This window comes from Gossypium arboreum, chromosome 13 (genome assembly GCF_025698485.1).
Source record: "Gossypium arboreum isolate Shixiya-1 chromosome 13, ASM2569848v2, whole genome shotgun sequence".
NCBI lineage: Eukaryota > Viridiplantae > Streptophyta > Magnoliopsida > Malvales > Malvaceae > Gossypium > Gossypium arboreum.
Window position 1 is genome coordinate 107,315,222 of NC_069082.1, and position 19,570 is coordinate 107,334,791.

Below are 19,570 nucleotides of genomic sequence, written 5' to 3' on the forward strand. Positions count from 1 at the left end.
AATCACTTAGTAAAGTTGTTTATCACACTCCAAACATTCATATTCTTCCATAAAACATCAAAACACATGTATGTCATCCATGGGTAAATTTTAAACACAAACCCTAGCTCAAAATAATGGTAGAAATAGCTAAACCGAGTTACGAGGATCTCAAAAATGTAAAAATCATTAAAAACGGGGCTAGTACAGACTTACAATCGAGCTTGGAAGCTTGAAAAATCCTATCCATGGTTTCCCATTTTGAAATTCAGTCATGGGGTTGAAGATGGACAAAAATTGGCTTTTAATTTTGTTTCTAATTCATTTTAGTTACTAAATGACCAAAATGCCTCTAACTTAAAAATATTCTATTTAACCTATTTCATGTCCATTTTTGTCCAAAAAATTAACCAATGGTATAATTACCATTTAAGGACTTCCAATTTAAAATTTCATAACAATTGGACACCTATAATATGTAGAACTCAACTTTTGCACTTTTTATAATTTAGTCCTTTTGACTAAATTGAGTGCCCAAATGTCGAAATTTGCAAACGAATTTTTTACAAAATCATTCCATGGAATCGAAGACCATAAAAATATAATAAAAATAATTTTTTTTCCTCGTCAGATTTGTGGTCTCGAAACTACTGTTCCGACTAGGCCCAAAATCGGGCTATTACAGAACTAGTTGCTTACGTAGTTGTTTTATTTGTTTTGTAGATCATCGAAAAGATTGATCAGTTGGAATCTTGTTGAAGCTCTATCACACTATTTGTCAATCATTTTGGTAGTTTTGGCCATTTTGGCTTATAAATGGCATGTATAGGGGGTATATGTAATAGGAGTTTTAACTATGTTATTTAGCCAAGGTCATGTGGTTATGTTTCTTGTGTATATGTGTTGCTTTTCACTTGTAAATGTGTAACACTCATATCTCGTCTCCGTTTCCAGATTAAGGTTATAGAGTGTTACTGATCAAAATAGGATATTTCACTTTATTTCTGAACAGTTAAACAATTAATTTATAAACATATAATAAAAAATATCTATTCGTGGTATGAATACAATTATGGGCCTTGAATTGGGCTTACGGGGTCCTAAAAATAGTTTAAGAACAATTTAGGATTAAATCAAAACAAAACTGAAAATTTTAGATAAATTTGAAAATTTAAAAAGCAGGGGTCACACGGCGGTGTGACATAGCTCAGACCGTGTGAGGATTCGAAGTAAGGACACACGGCCATGTCCCAGCTTGTGAGTCTAACCATGTAACTCACTGACTTGGCACACACGGCCATGTGCTAGCCCATGTAACCCACTGACTTGAGACACACGGTCGTGTTTCAAACCATGTCTCAGACCGTATGAAACTTGCACCTAAAACAATAAAGCACACACGGCCGTGTGGGGTGATCGTGTGTGACACACGACCGTGTGATAACCCATGTCCCAGGCCGTGCACTCACCATTTAACCCCTAATTCAAGTCAATTCAATACCAAATCTTGCCCAACAAGATACACCAATAACATATACATTCCTATGATCTAAACACTATTAATACACTCCTAAACATGTCAAAACAATCAACCTAAAGCTTCTAACCAATGTACCATTCATAGGCACTTCAATTCATAGCTAAACATTCAAATAACTTAACAAGACTTTGTCTAATATCAATTTCCAATTTAAGCTCCCCAAACTAACCATATTATTATTATTATTATTATTATTATTATTATTATTATTATTACATTTTGAACATGCTACAAGGTTTACCAAATAAACATAAGGATTTCCATTTATACATAACATACTCAAAAGAAGCTAACTGATAAACCATAATATATACATATTTTTATCCCATGCTTGGCATATTTTTGGATGATTTATTATAAGAGTTAGTGAATTTGATGCTCCTAATCCTTTAATTTTATTTTTTTATACTCAGGTGAGCATAGGAAGGTGAAAAGAGCAAGAAACGAGCCAAAAACGGACAAATTGGGCTTATTTCAGTATTTCACATGGCCTAGGCATTTTCACATGGGTAAACCACACGCCCGTGTGATACACACGGGCAGGCCACACGACCGTGTGTCATGGCCGTGTCGACTAAAAACCAACTCAGAATTACACACGGCCCGAACACCATCACACGGGCGTGCCACACAGCCGTGCCCTTGTCGAGCCCAAGTCTAATTTGCCCTTGTCGAGCCCAAGTCTAATTCTACTCGAAAAAGGCTAATTTTGAGGGTTTTGAAGCATTCCAAAATCTATATAAACACCCTAGAAGAGGATTAAAGGGAAGAGATAGAGGAGGAAGCAGAAAATACTCAAGGACAGCCATTGGAATTAGCTCAGAAGCAGGATCTACTTCAAGACTGAAGATCTCCATTCAATTTCCTTAGAAGTTCTTTGGGTTTCTTTATGTTTTGTTGTTTTCCCAATTTTGAGATGTTTTCCATTATTATGAACTAAACTCCCTAAATACCTAAGGGAGATGAAACCTAAGACAGATCTTATTACTATTTGAATTATATGATAAATACTTGTTCTTATTTTTAATTGTGAGTTTTAATTCTTGTTTTAATATTTCAGGATATTAATTCAGGTTTTGATGTGCTTATTCAATATAGCAAAAGTCTCTGTTGAATAGTAGATCATTCATAATTAAGCGGAGTTGCATGCAATTCTAGAGATAGGACGACATAAATTTGCTGAATTAGAGTCAAATCTAATAAGGGAATCCATAGACCGAGTTAATGCGAAAATAGAGGTTTTAATTAGAAAGAGATTTCAATTAATCAACCTAGAGTCAGTTGTTCTTAGTCTCGAGAGAGATATTAACATAAATTAGGGATTTCTACGGATTAAGTCAAGTGAATAAATCGTCTAATTCAGAAGTGATATGTGAAGTCTAGGTGGATTCTTCCTTGGGTATTGCCATTTCCATCAGTTTTCTAAACAATATTTTTCAAACTTTTACCTCTGTCATAATCTTAGTTAATTAGATAATTAGTCTTAGTTAAAACATTCTTTTAATTGTTAGGCTAGATAATAAAAAGATAGTAATTACTAGTACTTTTAGTCCTAGTGGATACGATATTCCCAGTCTCACCATAACTATACTACTGTTCGATAGGTGCGCTTGCCTTAGTCGAATTTTTTAGTTAGTTTCACGATCATCAAGTTTTTGGCGCCGTTGCCAAGGACTAAGATATTAGAAACGCTTTATTTTTATTACTTTAGCCATTTTTACTTTTATTGCAATTTACCTTTTGTTTTTAAGTTTAAGTTTTCTTTTTAATTGCTTCTGGCAGGTGTCTCTAGTTTATGACTAGGAAGAACCCGTTAGGACCTTTGCTTATTAACAGTGAGATCGAGAGTATAGCTCGCAGTAAATCAGGATCTTGCTCCTCGTACTATAGAGGAAGAGCGAGAGGACGATATCCATACTACAACCGAGGCGATGGCTAATAATCAGAATAATCTGCTACCTCCTGTGGTTGCTGCAAATCCAGTAAATCAGGATCCTGCTCCTCGTACTATGTATGATTATGCTAAACCTACTTTAACAGGAACTGAATTGAGTATAGTTAGACCTGCTGTTGCTGCAAATAATTTTGAACTGAAACCTAACACTATTTAAATGATACAACAGTTTGTTCAGTTTGATGGTTTGCAGGACGAGGATCCAAACACTCATTTAGCAAATTTTCTGGAATTCTGCGACACCTTTAAGATCAATGGCATTTCTGACGATGCCATTTGCCTTCGGTTATTTCCCTTTTCATTAAGAAATAAGGCTAAAAAGTGGTTGAACTCGTTACCACGGGGATCAATCACTATTTGGGAGCAAATGATCGAAAAATGTTTACTCAAATATTTTTCGCCGGCTAAAATGACTAAATTAAGGAATGATATCTCTTATTTTGTGCAGATAGATTTAGAAACACTATATGATGTATGGGAGAGATACAAGTATTTATTGAGAAGGTTCCCTCACTATGGATTACCTTTGTGGCTACAGGTTCAAACTTTCCACAATGGTTTGAATCCCTCAACGAGACAGATGGTCGATGCAGCGGCCGGTGGAACCTTAAATAATAAAACACCTGAAGAGGCCTATGAGTTCATTGAAGAGATGTCACTGAATAATTATCAGTGGCAAGTCATGAAGACAAAGCCTAATAAAGCAGCTGGTGTTTTCAACCTCAACCCGGTCACCATGTTATCAAACCAGGTAGAGCTCTTAAATAAAAAGATTGATGGCTTATGTGTCTCTATGTAGGTACATCTAGTGATGTAGTGCAGTACAAATGGAGGAGGAATGAATAATGCAGAATGCCTAGCCTACGACCCTAGCACTACAAACGAACAAGTAACTATATGGGTAACAATTCTAGACCTCAGAATAACCCCTATAGTAACACTTACAATGCAGGTTGGAGGACCCATCCTAACTTCTCTAGGGGTGGTCAAGGCAATCAAAGACCACAACCCCCTCTAGGTTTTCAATCACCTTACCAACAGGAAAAGAAGCCAAACCTCGAGGAAATGTTAACAAAATTCATCTTGGTGTCAGAAACACGTTTCCAAAACACCGAAACAATGCTTAAAAATTAGCAAGCGTCGATTCAAGGTCTCGAGACTCAAATAGGTCAGCTTGCTAAGCTGATCTTAGGAAGACTACAAGGTAGCTTGCCCAGCAACACCGAAGCTAACCCAAGAGAGCAGCTTCATGTATTACCGTTCAATATAAAGAAGGGTTAGTTGAGTCCACACTAGAACCAAGGCAAGAAACTATGGTAAGCCAAAATAAGGTGGACGAAAGCTAGAATAAACAAAAATCAGTAAGTAGAAAATACACACCTCGTGTGCCATACCCTAAAGCGATAAAGGAAGACCGTACAGACGAACAATTCGGTAGATTCCTTAACATCTTAAAAAAGTTACATATTAACTTACTGTTTACTGAAGCTCTTTCGCAGATGCCCAATTCAGTGAAATTTTTAAAGGAGCTTCTAGCAAACAAACGAAAGTTAGATGATTCAGCGTATGTGGAATTAAATGCAGTCTGCTCAGCAATTTTACAAAATAAACTACCCAACAAGTTAAAGGATCCAGAGAGTTTTATTATTCCTTGTTTACTCGGTAGTTTAAATGTTGATAATGTTTTAGCTGATTTAGGGTCAAGTATAAATGTCATGCCCTATAAAATGTTTAAAAAACTAGGTATTAGGAAACCTAAACAAACTAGGATGAGTATACAACAGGCAGATAAAACTATTAGATTTCCTAGGGGTGTTGTTGAGGACGTACTCGTTAAGATTGATAAATTCATTTTCCCTGTAGACTTTGTTGTTTTAGACATGTAGAGGACGGTGACGTTCCTTTAATCTTGGGACGACCCTTTTTAGCAATTGCTAGGACTATTATTGATATTGGTACAAGAGAACTAACGCTTCATGTAGGTGATGACACGATTAAACTTTAAGCTCATGATTCTGTTAAACTATCTAGTGATCGAGATGACATTACGAGTTCTTTCCATGAGTACAACATGTTGGCTCAGATTGCTGTGCAGGAAATCCCTTGGGATAAAGTGATGGAGCCACGAACAACTCTTGAAGGACGAAGATTACAAATCGAGGAACTAGATGAATGACAAACAGCAGTTAAGAAGAAATCGGGGATACACGATGAATCAAGGCCGTGCCATGACAAACCTAAAGATGAATTGAATCAACTTAAGGTTAGAGACAAAGTACTGTTAGATGAAACAGACCCTCGTGTTGACACTTCTGAACCTAATGGAGCAGTTTTTTTTTGGGTAATTAACGTTTTCCCATACGGTACAGTCGAGGTAACTCATCCCAAATTCGACATTTTTAAGGTAAATAGTACTCATCTAAAACCTTATTTTGATAAGATTGAGAGCAGGGATGAGGAGATTCAATTCTCGAACCACCATGACCGTGCAAATATGAGGTAAGTCGAGCTTAGACTATAAATAAGCGCTTCTCGAGATGTAACCAGAGCACTAACACCACTAACTCGTTTATTTTATCTATTTTCTGTATTTTTTTACAGGTACAATGACCTACACAGCCTAGACACACGGGCGTGTCCTTGACTGTGTGGAAACAAGGCTTAAATTTCCCAAAAAACGACATGCACATGGCCTGGACACACGGATGTGTCCTAGGCCATGTAAAACCTAGAGCTTACTTTTTCGAATTTTAAACAAGTCAGAGAGTTACACGGGTAAGGCACACGGCGGTGTGTTGGGGCACACGGGAATGTGAGATACCACACTGACGTGGGAAAAGTGAACAACGTAGCAGGCTGCCGCACGACACGGCCGTGTAGACCACATGGCTTGAACACACGGGCGTATCCTAGGTGTGTGATGAATGATCATTAAATTTTCACGACACACACAGGCGTGGGACACGGCCATGTGGCCCAACACGAGCTTCACACGATAGTGTCCCCTTTTAACCCTCCAAACTCTAAATTAATTTTTTACTTTATCTTCTTTTCCCTAAACTTCAAAGTCCCAACCTCAGCCGCCGGGCGTACCTTGTCCTTATTCAGTCACCTTTCACCACCACTGACCAAGCCGGCCATCCTTAGCCCCGCACTAAATCACAACCCCTTCTCCCTCTCTCCATTGCAAGCAAACCACCCCCACGCCTCACCCACACGTCTCTCCAACCCCTCATTCAACCCTCCTCAACCTTTCTCCCTTGTCCTATTCAAACCCAAACCAGCCTACCACCAGCTACCTCACACCAACCCACCATCTACCTCGTCGACCCCCTCCGTTGCACCCATCTCACCACTGCACCTTCTGTTTGATCGACCACCCTGCACCCTGTCGGTTGACCCTTCTACCATATTCTTGCTTTTCTTTATTTTTATTTTTATTTTCATTCTCTTTATTTCTGTTTATCTTTTATTAATTCTTTATTTGTGTTTATTATTCTATGTTTGACTTAGTTAAGTTGATTTCTAGTTTACTGCATAATAATTTAGGTTAATTGTTATTGTTTTTATTATTTTAACTTTTTTGCTGCTATTCATTGTTATTTCATTCCTAAAACCCCATGCTTACTTCAGTATGATAGTCATACGATTATATTTTCTTATGATAACTTCCTCATTCTTTAGAGTTCTTTTTAGTCTAGTTGTGGATTTGATTCGCGTCTACCTATTTTAGCATAGTTCTTTACTTACTGTTTTCTTCTTTTAGTTCCTTTTCTGATTTGGATTATCTTAAAATTTTCAGGTATACCATGACAAACACATGAGGCAAGAAGACTGCCATCCCTACTTCAAAAAAAACGGAAGGGTCCTGGCGCAACCTCCTCAAGTGCCTCGATCGAAGCTCGTCATCCTCTACTTTGATTTTTGTCAGGCCTACAGGACGACTTGTTTCAGCCTCTTCGAGTACGACCATTAGCAGTGGGCCGTTGTATTGACTGGACCGTATTGGAGCAGGTCGAACTAGCTGATGAGGTCCGTGCTTTCATTACCACTGCCCCGTGGGATCAGTTCTTTGCGATTACCACAGAGCATGTGATGAATACCCATGACGAGGCAGGTACTATTACTTTCCGACTTGGTGGCTTAGTGCGATATATGAGCGTCCCTAAGTTTGGCGTAACTTTAGGCATCTACACTGATGAGTTTATAGGTTCTGATAACTTTCTTCGCCTCCACCGTCACATCCATCACTCACCTTCATGTTGTTGGATCGATCTCACAGCTAGTCAGATCCGTTATGACGCGAGTCGCTCAAAGGAGACATCTCTTTCTCCGGCACTTCACTACATCCATGCTATCTTGTCTCACACTTTGACTGGGAGGAGAGAGAGCACAGGAGTTGTAAGCACTAATGACACATACTATTTTTAGAGCATGGCGACTGGTCACGTCTTTGACTTGGCATACTTTATAGCGCTGGCTTTTCGCCATCAGACGGACCGCCATAGGAGGGGTCCCATCTGTCTTAGTCCCTACTTGACTCATCTCGCTCGACACTTCAGCCTCTTCGATTCTCCAGATATGTCATCAACACTCACATTAGTAGGCCAGATGGCTCCTGAGGGAATTTCTAGTTTGATCCACATGAGGATGATAAAGCGGCGTTGTGGATTCGACCTCCCTCAGTACAGACTCGTTCAATCTGATGACCAAGATGAGCCAGAGGACATTACTGATGATGTCTCTCCCCCTCACGAGGACCCACACCCACCGCCACCACCGAGTCACCTACCTCCTGTTGCCACCGTGAATGATATATCCAAGCGACTCACTTGCTTCAAGCAACAGTGTTTTGCGAGGTTCGACAGCATCGAGGCAACTCTGCAGTAGATCTGCCACCACTTCCACATCTCGCCTCCACCACCACCACCTCGTGACGCTGACGCATCTAATGATGAGAACCTCTAAGTCCATTTATTTTTTATTTTATTTTATTTTATTTATTTTTTGAAGACTTCTGTTTTATATTTTAAACTATTTTTATCTTTATGGTTATTATCAAGTAATCCTTTCATTCTCTTCCACAGTGGTGTTTATTTTCTTATTACTAACTCAGAATCATGCCTTTCATTAGCCTTATCTACAACTCTAGCTGTCACTATCCCAAGGATTTCATCAAAAACATTCAGGGCAGTTTCGCTTCTCTCCCTCTCTTCTGATTTTATGCTTATATTATTATTATCTATCTCCGTACATTGAGGACAATGTACATCTTAAGTGTGGGGAGGTTATTTTTATTATCATTGAATTTTTATCTCGTTCTCAAATAATGTTCTCATATTACTATTAGAGTGAATTCTGATTGATTTATGATTTTTATTGATATGTTTTAAATTTAATCATAGGGAATTGTGCATTGATTGTTTAAACTTTAAAGGAATTAGAGAATCAAGCATGATAAGTTGACTTTTGAGAATTAAAATTGCTAGGTTGTTTCCCTGAATTGAAGTATTTTCTTAAAGTTTTGAATTTACAAGATTGACATCAAATACCCATAATTTTCGTGAGATTTTGAGCCTTTAGAGCATATATCTTTCTTGCTCACTGATTTTTTTTATTGAGTGTGTCAACATTGATTTGCCATTCTAGAACTTGCATCGATTATACATGACGAGACCACACCTTTGATTTTATATACTAAAATAATAAAGGCACTTAGGTTTTAACCCATTTACCCCATAAAAAGACTACCCACATAATTGACCCGTAGTGAACCCCTTTGAACCTTAACTATTGTTTCTTGATTTTCCCCTTAATATTAACCCACAACTTAACCCTTTTTTATTCGTTAAGAATTTCTCCCTTTTCGTTGACTCCTTTTTATCGAGATTTGATTTGATTAGTTACCTAACTATGTTCGTTCATTCCAGTTCTGAATTATTTCTTATTATGTACTACCCATTATTGTACTTGTTCTTAAAAAAAAAACTTATATTTATATTCATTCAATTACATATTGTTCTAAAGAGCTTGGATAAGTGAAAATCATTATATTGAGAGAAAAGCTCACTTCATTAGTTTTGGATAGTGTTAATTCTGGCACTTGTTTGTAATTCAGTAATTAGCTTTATTTTTCTAAGTTTGGTAATTTATTAAATTAATCTCGATTCTAACCTTTTTCTTTAGCCTTTATCCACACCTTTAACACAAGCCCCATGACAACCCTATTAAAGACCTTTTGATTTGTGTATCATCTCATTCATAGTGGTGGAGATTTGATTTTCATGCAAGCCTATGCTAATAACTTTTCATGTTTGACTATTAAGTGCTTAATTATTGAACCTTAAACACTTTGAATGATTTGAGTGAATCTTTAGTGAGAATGTCAACCTTTGTCAATTTGGAATTAAAGGTAATTACTTAGATAAAAGAGGATACCTATGATTTTATGATTAAAATGCTCAACTTGGATTGTTTGAAACTTTGATGTTCTTTTAGTTGAATCCTCAATATATGATTACTTGTGGTTCACTTCGATACAGTATTTATGAGAATTATAAGTTGAGAAGAATTTATTTTAATTGAGAGTTGAGGATTTTGCTTGAGGACAAGCAAATGCTTAAGTGTGGGGATATTTGATAAACCATAATATATACATATTTTTATCCCATGCTTAACATATTTTTGGATGATTTATCATAAGAGTTAGTGAATTTGATTTGATGCTCCTAATCCTTTAATTTCATTTTTTGTACTCAGGTGAGCATAGGAAGGTGAAAAGAGCAAGAAATTGGCCAAAAATGGACAAAATGGGCTTATCTCAGTTTTTCACACGGATAAACCACACGACCATGTGTATCAGGCTACACGCCCATGTGTCATGGCCGTGTCGACTAAAAACCAACTCAGAATTACACATGGCCTGAACACCATCACACGAGCATGTCACACGACTGTGCCCTTGTCGAGCCCAAATCTAATTCTACTCGAAAAAGGCTAATTTTAAGGGTTTTGAAGCAGTCCAAAGTCTATATAAACACCCTAGAAGAGGATTAAAGGGAAGACGCAGAGGAGGAAACAGAAAATACTCAAGGACAGCCATTGGAATCAACTCGGGAGCAGGATCTACTTCAAGACTGAAGATCTCCATTCAATTTCCTTAGAAGTTCTTTGGGTTTCTTTATGTTTTGTTGTTTTCCCAATTTTGAGATGTTTTCCATTATTATGAACTAAACTCTCTAAATACCTAAGGGAGATGAAACCTAAGACAGATCTTATTACTATTTGAATTATATGATAAATACTTGTTCTTATTCTTAATTGTGAGTTTTAATTCTTGTTTTAATATTTCAGGATATTAATTCAGGTTCTGATATGCTTATTCAGTGGAGCAAAAGTCTCTATTTAAGAGTAGATCATTCATAATTAAGTGGATTTGCATGCAATTCTAGAGATAGGATGACATAAATCTGTCGGATTAGAGTCAAATCTAATAAGGGAATCCATAGAGCAAGTTAATGCGACAATAGGGGTTTTAATTAGAAAAAGATTTCAATTAATCAACCTAGATTCAGTTGTTCTTAGTCTCGAGAGAGATATTAACATAAATTAGGGATTTCTACGGATTAAGTCAAGTGAATAAATCGTCTAATTCAGAAGTGATAAGTGAAGTCTAAGTGGATTCTTCCTTGAGCATCGTCTTCTCCATCGGTTTTCTAAACAATATTTTTCAAACTTTTACCTCTGTTGTAATCTTAGTTAATTAGATAATTAGTCTTAGTTAAAACATTCCTTTAATTGTTAGGCTAGATAATAAAAAGATAGTAATTACTAGTACTTTTAGCCCTCCCGGTCTCACCATAACTATACTACTGTTCAATAGGTGCGCTTGCCTTAGTCGAATTTTTTAATTAGTTTCACGACCATCACTAACAAATCTTCTTAATCATCCATTACCATTACCATTAACAACTTACAAACAAAACCTATATATGCATGCCACAACCCAAAAAGAGAAACAAGCTACCAAAAATTAATTAGATAGTGTGAGCTTTTCGATCGATTCGTCCAAATAGTTCGCAACTAATAAGTACAAAATAACATGAGAAAACAAATAAGCTTAAATAGCTTAGTAAGATCATAATATATCACCTACTTATCTTAATTAAAATAAACAATTTAAAGTTATAACACGCTCATCCTAATCTTTAAATACATGATACATTATTTTAATAATACACCAAATCGAAATGGACATCTTCTCTGGAAATTTATCATAATAGGATTATACCTTTTCCATGTAAGAATCTATAAATAAACCTTCCATATATGTATATAACTAGTTTGTAGGACTCCGTAACATTTAGTCTAAATCACTAGTACTCGATTCACATACTTAGTAATTATTTTATTTGCAGGGGCATCATAGATGCAAAATAGGGGCATAGGTGTGCCAGCATAAATAATTGCAATGCACATGATTATATAAATAACCAAAATAACTTCACATTTGTATATAAATCAATTAAATAGAAATTAATAATCTAAAACACAAATAAATTACAAATCTAAAACAAAACATTAAAATCTTACCTACGATCCACTCCGGATTCAAACGCAGGGACTACTCCGCCAATTTTCCCTTTCCTTGGTTGTTGTCTTTATGACTTGTGTCTTGATCTATATAGTAATTAAATTCATTCTATTAAATTTACACACATTTCACACTCAATCTAATGCATAAGACCCTTAGCTTTTCATTAATTACACATTTCCCTAAACTTTTACATTTTTTTACAATTTAGTCCCTTACTTAAAATCTCCCTAATTTAGCCAAAATTTTCAAATACCCAAGCTAGCCAAATTTATTTCCATATTAGTACAGTCCATAATTATTCAAAATTCACAAGATTACTATGTAAACTTCAACATTTCAACAAATAAATCCTTAATTCAAAAACTAACAAGATTACTTACAAAACTACTTCTAATTAACAAGTAAGACATCAAATCCTCTATTTAACATCATAAACAATAAGAATTCTTCAATGGTACATTACAAAATTCTTGAAAATTTCAAAAATGAAGCTATGGGTTAGCTAGACTCAGTTACAACGATTTAAAAAATATAAAAATTACTAAAAATGGATTTAAAATGAGCTTAAATGCAATCCAATAGCTATGGCCGAACCTCAAGCTTGAGAAAAATGGTGTTTTACCCTCCCCTCCAATTTTGGTTGCTACTAGAGAAAGATGATGATTCATCATTTGTATTTTTATTTCTTTTAGTTTTATTTTATAATTACAATTTTGTCCTTTGTTCTAAACTTACAATTTTAACAATTAATAAGCCCATAACCGTCCATCTATTAACCTCACGGCTTAATTATTTCAGAAGCTCTCTTCCATTAAATAATTAAACTATCAAGTCAATGCAATTCAATAATTACTAAGTTTTGTGTCTTTCACAATTTAGTCATTTTATTCAATTAACTAACTAAACATTAAAATTTCCTTACCAAAATTTAATACGACCTTAATGTTACTTAATAAACATAAATTAAATAATAAAATATGACTTCACATATCAGAATTGGGGACCCAAAACCATTGTTTTCGACACCATTGAAAAATAGGATATTACAAAATGCATAGATAAAAACTTGTCTTTTGGTCACTTTTAAATGCACTGTAAAAATATAGCTTATGTGCCTTGTTGATATGTGAATGAGATAGTTCAATAATGTGTGGATGATTATGATGTATGTTTAAGGTATGATATGTAGTCTTGAATGAGTTGATTTGGTGTTTGAATTGAGGTGCCTTTTGATGGCATATTTGTTAGGCATAGGATGGATGAATATTTGGCATGTATTTGGCGTTTTGAATGTGTTTTGAACCATATGAAATTGGGTAATTATGGTATGTCTTAGTGTGAAAGAAAAGGTGCTTGAGTTAACTTGTTTTAGGGGTTAAAAATGGAGTACACGGACACGACCATATGCCACACATGGCCACCCCACACGGTTGTGTGTCGTTATTGTTTTAGGTGCAGGTTTCACATGGTCTGAGACACGGCTGTGTGACCCAACACTGAATGCACATATGGTTTGACACACGGGCTGCGATACGACCATGTGGCCTTATTTTGAATGCCCACATGGGCGAACACACAGGCTGAGACATGATCGTTTGTCCAGACTGTTGAAAAAAAGGGGTTTGGAAAACGCAACAAAAAATAAACTTGGGGAAAAACTAGATTTTTAAAAAATATTCCAAAACAATATCTTGGTTGTGATATCTAAAGTAATAAACACTTAATCAAAATTGTACCTTTTTGATTCGTCTAGGATAAGCGCTTCAACCAAGTAGTCTTCTCCACTATCCTCAAGCTCACGTCTGCTGAGTGTGGGCTCGCTTTGAATCATAAATTTTTTCACAAAAGTTACCAATGTGGTAATTTCACAATTTCTTTAAAATTTTGGTTCAAGTTGTAAATTAGAAAAATATCTCTAGAAATTTTTTGAAATAATCTCTCTAGAGAATTTTCTCTCTACAACTTTATCTTAAATTCAAGTGTGTGTAAAATAATGACCAAAGACTCTCGTTATATAGGAAGAGTTTAGAGAGTTCAACTATACTTAAACTTAATCACTTTAATGTTAAATTAATATAATATTTATCAAGATAAATAAATATTACATTAAATTTAATATTAAAGCTTATTAAAATAATAGAATGGTTATCTACAAGATAAACAATAAATTAAATGAATGTTAAGATAATCACTTTAATATTAAATTAATAAAATACTATTAAGATAAGTACTAAATTTAATTTAATATTAAACTATTAAAATAATATTATTTTTGGAATAGTTAATCTGAAGCCAAATTCTCTGGTAGAGTCTCAGTAGATCAGTAGGAGTGTGACTCTTCTACTGCTCAACCATCGAAGACCAACAGCCATCAGCCACTGGAATCCCACCATCGCAGTAGCTGGCATCTCCGTGTCTGGTGATGCAGGTGCGACACTCTTACGGCACCCTGAGCCAGTTTAATTTGTGTCAATGATAACCCAATTGGTTTGGTCTAGCCACCGATTGGACTGTCAGCCTGATTTCACATACTGAGACTGGTTAAACCAGTTTTAGGGTCTTGGTCTTGGTTTTGGCCTCCCGGGCCGAATTTACGATCTCAGGTCCAATTTTCAAGTTCAATTACCCATTTGGCTAATTGTATGACTTGAAAATTAATTTTTAAAAATATCATATTAATTTTAATTAATTTGATTAATTTAAAAGATTAATTTTCCCAAAAATTAATTAGATTTTCCAAATTAATATTTCAAGAAAATTCTTTAATAATATTCTCTAGTTGAACAATTCTCACGACCACCTAAATTAATTCAACATTGAATAAATTGACTCAATTAAATTATTTTCAAAGTCGTAGAATTTTCTTCTGATTCAAATGTAGTCCGATCGAGCTTTTGTTTAGCTAGCGGAGAAACCAATTGGACATATACAACTAGGCTCTAGTAATTGCAATTATGTCCAGAAGTATCGTTTTGATAATTCACAATTACTAAATCATTGAGTCAATCTACAAAAAGTACCATGATTGAAAACTCCTTATTGTATACTCTTTACAAAAGCAATTCATCCAACTGCTTTGTCCAATGACCTTGTCATGTGTGTGTTACCCTCATATGATATCCTTAATTCCTTTGAGTTAAATTCATTCACTCAATACAATCCTATTTCATCTCATTGTCACCATTGTGTTTTCTTAATGATTAATATGATCACTGTCAACAAATGACTGTGATAAATTGCTCGTTCGAGAACAAGCAACCCGTGGCCATGTTTCATATTTATCAATCCACACAATGCCAATGAGAGGATATCATTAACTCTTTAATTGAGCTATGAATTTCACTATTTCTAGTAAACTATGCCATACACAAGTCATGTACCCAACATGTCGCCTATGGGCTTGATAATCTTTAGAGCATAAGCCTCCACTTATATCAAAACACATGAGTTGCATACGCATGGTTAGTTACTAACTCAGGATTTAGGTAAATCAAACTATGAACGTCACAAGTGAATTAATTTACAAAAGGATTCAGAATTAATTCATCTTGAGTCCAGTCTAATGTATCATTCTACCAATGAATACATCTATGTCTCTACACGTGGAATCAACTGCTCCGATAGCCAAGACTAGCCATCTTTGAATAAAAATTTAGGAAGTTGATTCTATCCTTTTTTTTTGCTACATTCCAGCTACACTGTCAAAAGAACACAGTAGCAACCAAAAACCAGAAACTACAGCTGATGCAGAATAAAAAACACAGTCCAAAAATAACCAAAAACCTGCTAATTCTTAAAAACTAACACATCACCTCCAAGCTTTCAACATTTGCATCCGATTAACCCCAGCCATCGCCAATGAAAACGCACCTACCATTACCATTTCTATCTGCCAATGAGAAGACAGAATTCCCCACCTTCATCATGGATGTCTCAATATCTGCAAAAACTGAATTAAGCGACCAATTTTCAAGTTAGTGAGAAAAAGCTTGTTGTTTTCTAACTTAATTTTGGTTAGAAATGAGTTTAGAATAGAATAGGATAGCTGAGAATCAAGTTTGAGTGAAGTTTTGTTAAACTTTTCTTAAGATGTTATTGTTGAGTGTTTAAGGTGTTAAAAGAAAGAGTATTTGTGTAACATCCTGATTTTCGGGTTTTCCGCGATTCTTGATATTTTAAGTAAATTTCTAAAATTTGGTAGGTGATGATGGAATTCATAATTTGGGTATGTAAATGGGCTTATGGAAGGCCCATGAGTTGGCCAAAACCCGGTGGAATTTTTAAATTTTGGACTTAGGAGTTAGGGGTTCTGGCTAGGTGCCCTTATATTAAGTTGTGGGTAAAGTGTATCACAAAAAGATCCTCTGGCAAAGTGGCTAAGTGACACCACTAGGGAGCTTTAAAGGTGGCGTGTAAGTGTTGGGGAAGACACTGGATCGATTCCTGTGTTGGCAAATAGGAGTATTTATTTTTGTGCGGGAAGGGTAAGTGTTGGAACCCGAGTGGATTCGTAAGAGGAGAGAGTTGGATCAAGTCAAATGAATAAATTAAGGAGGGATAAGGGAGAGATTTTAGGGATGTGATATGGAGATAGAGTTGGCGAATAAGGGAGTTTGGAGAGGGATTTTTCAGAGGGTATTAGGTTAGTAATTTCGGCATTAGGGTCTTAGTTGTGCCGATTTTGTTCTTTGGTGTGTAGCTTTTTCTCTCTTTCTTTTCCAGCCGAATCTACCTCCCTTCTACTCAATTTTCTTCCTTTTTCTTTCTTTCAAATCAGCCCACTATTTCCTTTCATTCACCATTGTTTTCCCTTATCTCTATTTTTGCCGAAGTGCCGCAAAAAGCCGAATCAGTGAAGATAGGGGGTGCCGATTCTTTGTGACCAGCAACCTTTTTCTTCCTTCTCAATAGTTGGCGTTCGATTCCCTTACCTTTTAGGCATCCGGATTCAAGAGGAGAAAGACGTGGTAAGTGTTCAAACTCTAAACAATTCCTAGTGTAGCTTTGGTCAAAAGCAAACTCCAAGTTTAGGGAGATGGCCGAATATGGGCATAAACTCTATGGGGTCTTCTTTTAATATTTTTGGTTTATTTATTGAAGGAGCAGCAAGGTGTAGTGTCGATTTGGAGTAGCTTGGATCGCCGGAGTAGCTAGGCCTAGTCATCAATCGCGACAAAGGTAAGGTGCCTAAGGCCATTATGGATGGTGGCCGAATGTGTAAGTGTTAATATTGGAAAGTTCTTAAATTGGTTCAATTATTGCGAGCTAATCTATTTAACAATTGATTATAGGAGAAATCGTGTAGGAGATCTCGTCAAGGAATATCGCAAATCAGGTGTGTAACGAACCCTTTCATAGCTTAAAGCGATAAGATGCCGAAAAGCCGAAATGCCGAAATTCTGGCATTTCGAGGACTTGTGAGCAAGCGAACGCTCACTAGTTAGTTAGAATCAATGAGACGGTGAACGAGAACGATGGAAACGGTAAGAATGTGATTTTTGGCGTTCTTGGTAAGTTGGGCCTCGAGGGGCCGAAGTGGGGCCCATTGGGCTTTCGGGCCCATTTGGGTAAAATTGGTAGAAAATGGAAATCTGTTAAATTGCATGATAAGACTATTAAAACCGTTATGGAATATAGGCTAAGTGGGCCTAGACGACAGAATTGGCTAAGTAGGGCCCATTAGGGGTTTTAGGCCCAATAACTCGATTTCGCTAAAAATGGGCCAGAATCACTGTTTGCACCCATGGATTGTTAGTAATCGTTAATGAACATGGAAACCCTAATTTTTGGTAAAATTACGAGATTACCCTTATAATATGAAAATGACCGTTTTGCCCCTAGGTAAAAATGACCATTATACCCCTAGGGTTTATGTATGATTTTAATACATGGGATTTTGATAAATATGGTATGTATGAGATGCACATGACATGTATGATATGCACATGATATGTATGATATGCACATGAGGTAATCATAACTGCATTGGGTTGGGTTTTTATATGGATGGAGGAAGTGAAAAAGGGCTTATGCCCCAGTTATTAAAGGGCTTATGCCCTAGTTATCAAAAGGGCTTATGCCCCAGTTATCAAAAGGGCTTATGCCCCATTTATCAAAAGGGCTTATGCCCCAGTTATAAAAGGGCTTATGCCCCAGTTATTGAAAGGGCTTTTGCCCCAGTTATTAAAAGAGGCTAGGCCTCTAGTTATATGATAAAGCGACTATCTTGCCCGATGGAGAATATGGCGGGGTGGGTCGAGTTAATCCCCACATGGTGTGTTGGTTGGTACGGTGGAGAGTAGCGGATGGTGGGTTGAGTAGTCTCCCAAATGGGTTGCATTCTTTCATTGAAAATATATGTGATATTGAAATGGGCCTAAGGGCCATATCGATTCTGATAAAGGCTTGCCCAAGAATATGAAATATGAAAAGGCTTGCCCAAGATTATGAAATATGAAATATGAAAAGGGCTACGACCCAGTGCATGATTGAGATTGGATTTGGGCTTAGACCCAACAGCCGTTATTGTTTTGGGCTCGAAAGGGCTTGCGACACCTGAGTTTCCAAACTCACCCCCTTTCCTTAACCTTGGTGAGCCTTGATGTGGGGACTTGGGCGGAGAGGATTGAGTGGCCACGGTGATCATCTTTGGGCTTTTAAATAAGTGTTGGTTTTCATTTAATTTCCTTTAATTATTATTTATTTTGGGTTGTAATAAGGCCAATTTTAACTTTCCTTTTATTTCTTTTTGAATTATTTTAATTTTAATAACTTTAAAAATTGGTTAATAATTATTCAAATGGGCTAGACTTAGGACGTGTTTTCAAAATGATACTTGTTTTCAAAATATCTCAACACCACGATTAATCGATTTATCAAAGACGCCCACTTAAACAAATTTAAACTCGATATAACAAAGTGTGGCTATGGTTGTGGGCGTGTCAGGATTGGATCCAATTAAAGAGCTTGGTACTTAAGCGACCTTCATGGCTCACCTCCTCTGTCTCGGATACCTACACGGTGCCCAGCTTCCATACACTTTGTTAACTCAATAAAATGTATGGTTTTAAAACGCTAAAACGGAACGTGGGTTTTCAACTCCAATGTGGCACGTCAGATTCGGCCATAACATCTGGGCCGGGTTTGGGGTGTTACAATTTGAGTTAATTTTACTAGTTAATCTTGAAATAATTATTATAAAGTTAGATTTCTAGTTCTTTTAAGATAGGATAGAGTTTCTTAGAGTTTCAATCAAAAGTGAGAAAGTGTCCCGCTATATCATATTTAGATCTGATCATGGGTAGGGCGACCCGACCTAGCTTGAAGGCCTGTCTGAAAAGCGGAAGGGTTTGAGCAAAAATATAGGCCCAAAAAATGAGTTTGGGCAAAAAATGAGACTCATTTTCTAAATGGGTCTGGCCTCGGGTAAGCTTTTTTGGCCCAAGCCCGACTCAAATTTGCAAAAAAAAAAAAATTGTTTCTGTGTTTTGCTATTGTTTCC

General features: G+C 36.2%; 1 non-coding gene across 1 annotated transcript; it reads right to left on the reverse strand.

Annotated features, from left to right (window-relative positions):
- Window positions 1–3,888: 3,888 nt before the first annotated feature.
- LOC128287621 (small nucleolar RNA R71) lies at window positions 3,889–3,995 on the reverse strand. The gene has a single exon (XR_008278320.1). It is a non-coding gene; the product is annotated as a small nucleolar RNA R71 (small nucleolar RNA).
- Window positions 3,996–19,570: the final 15,575 nt, after the last annotated feature.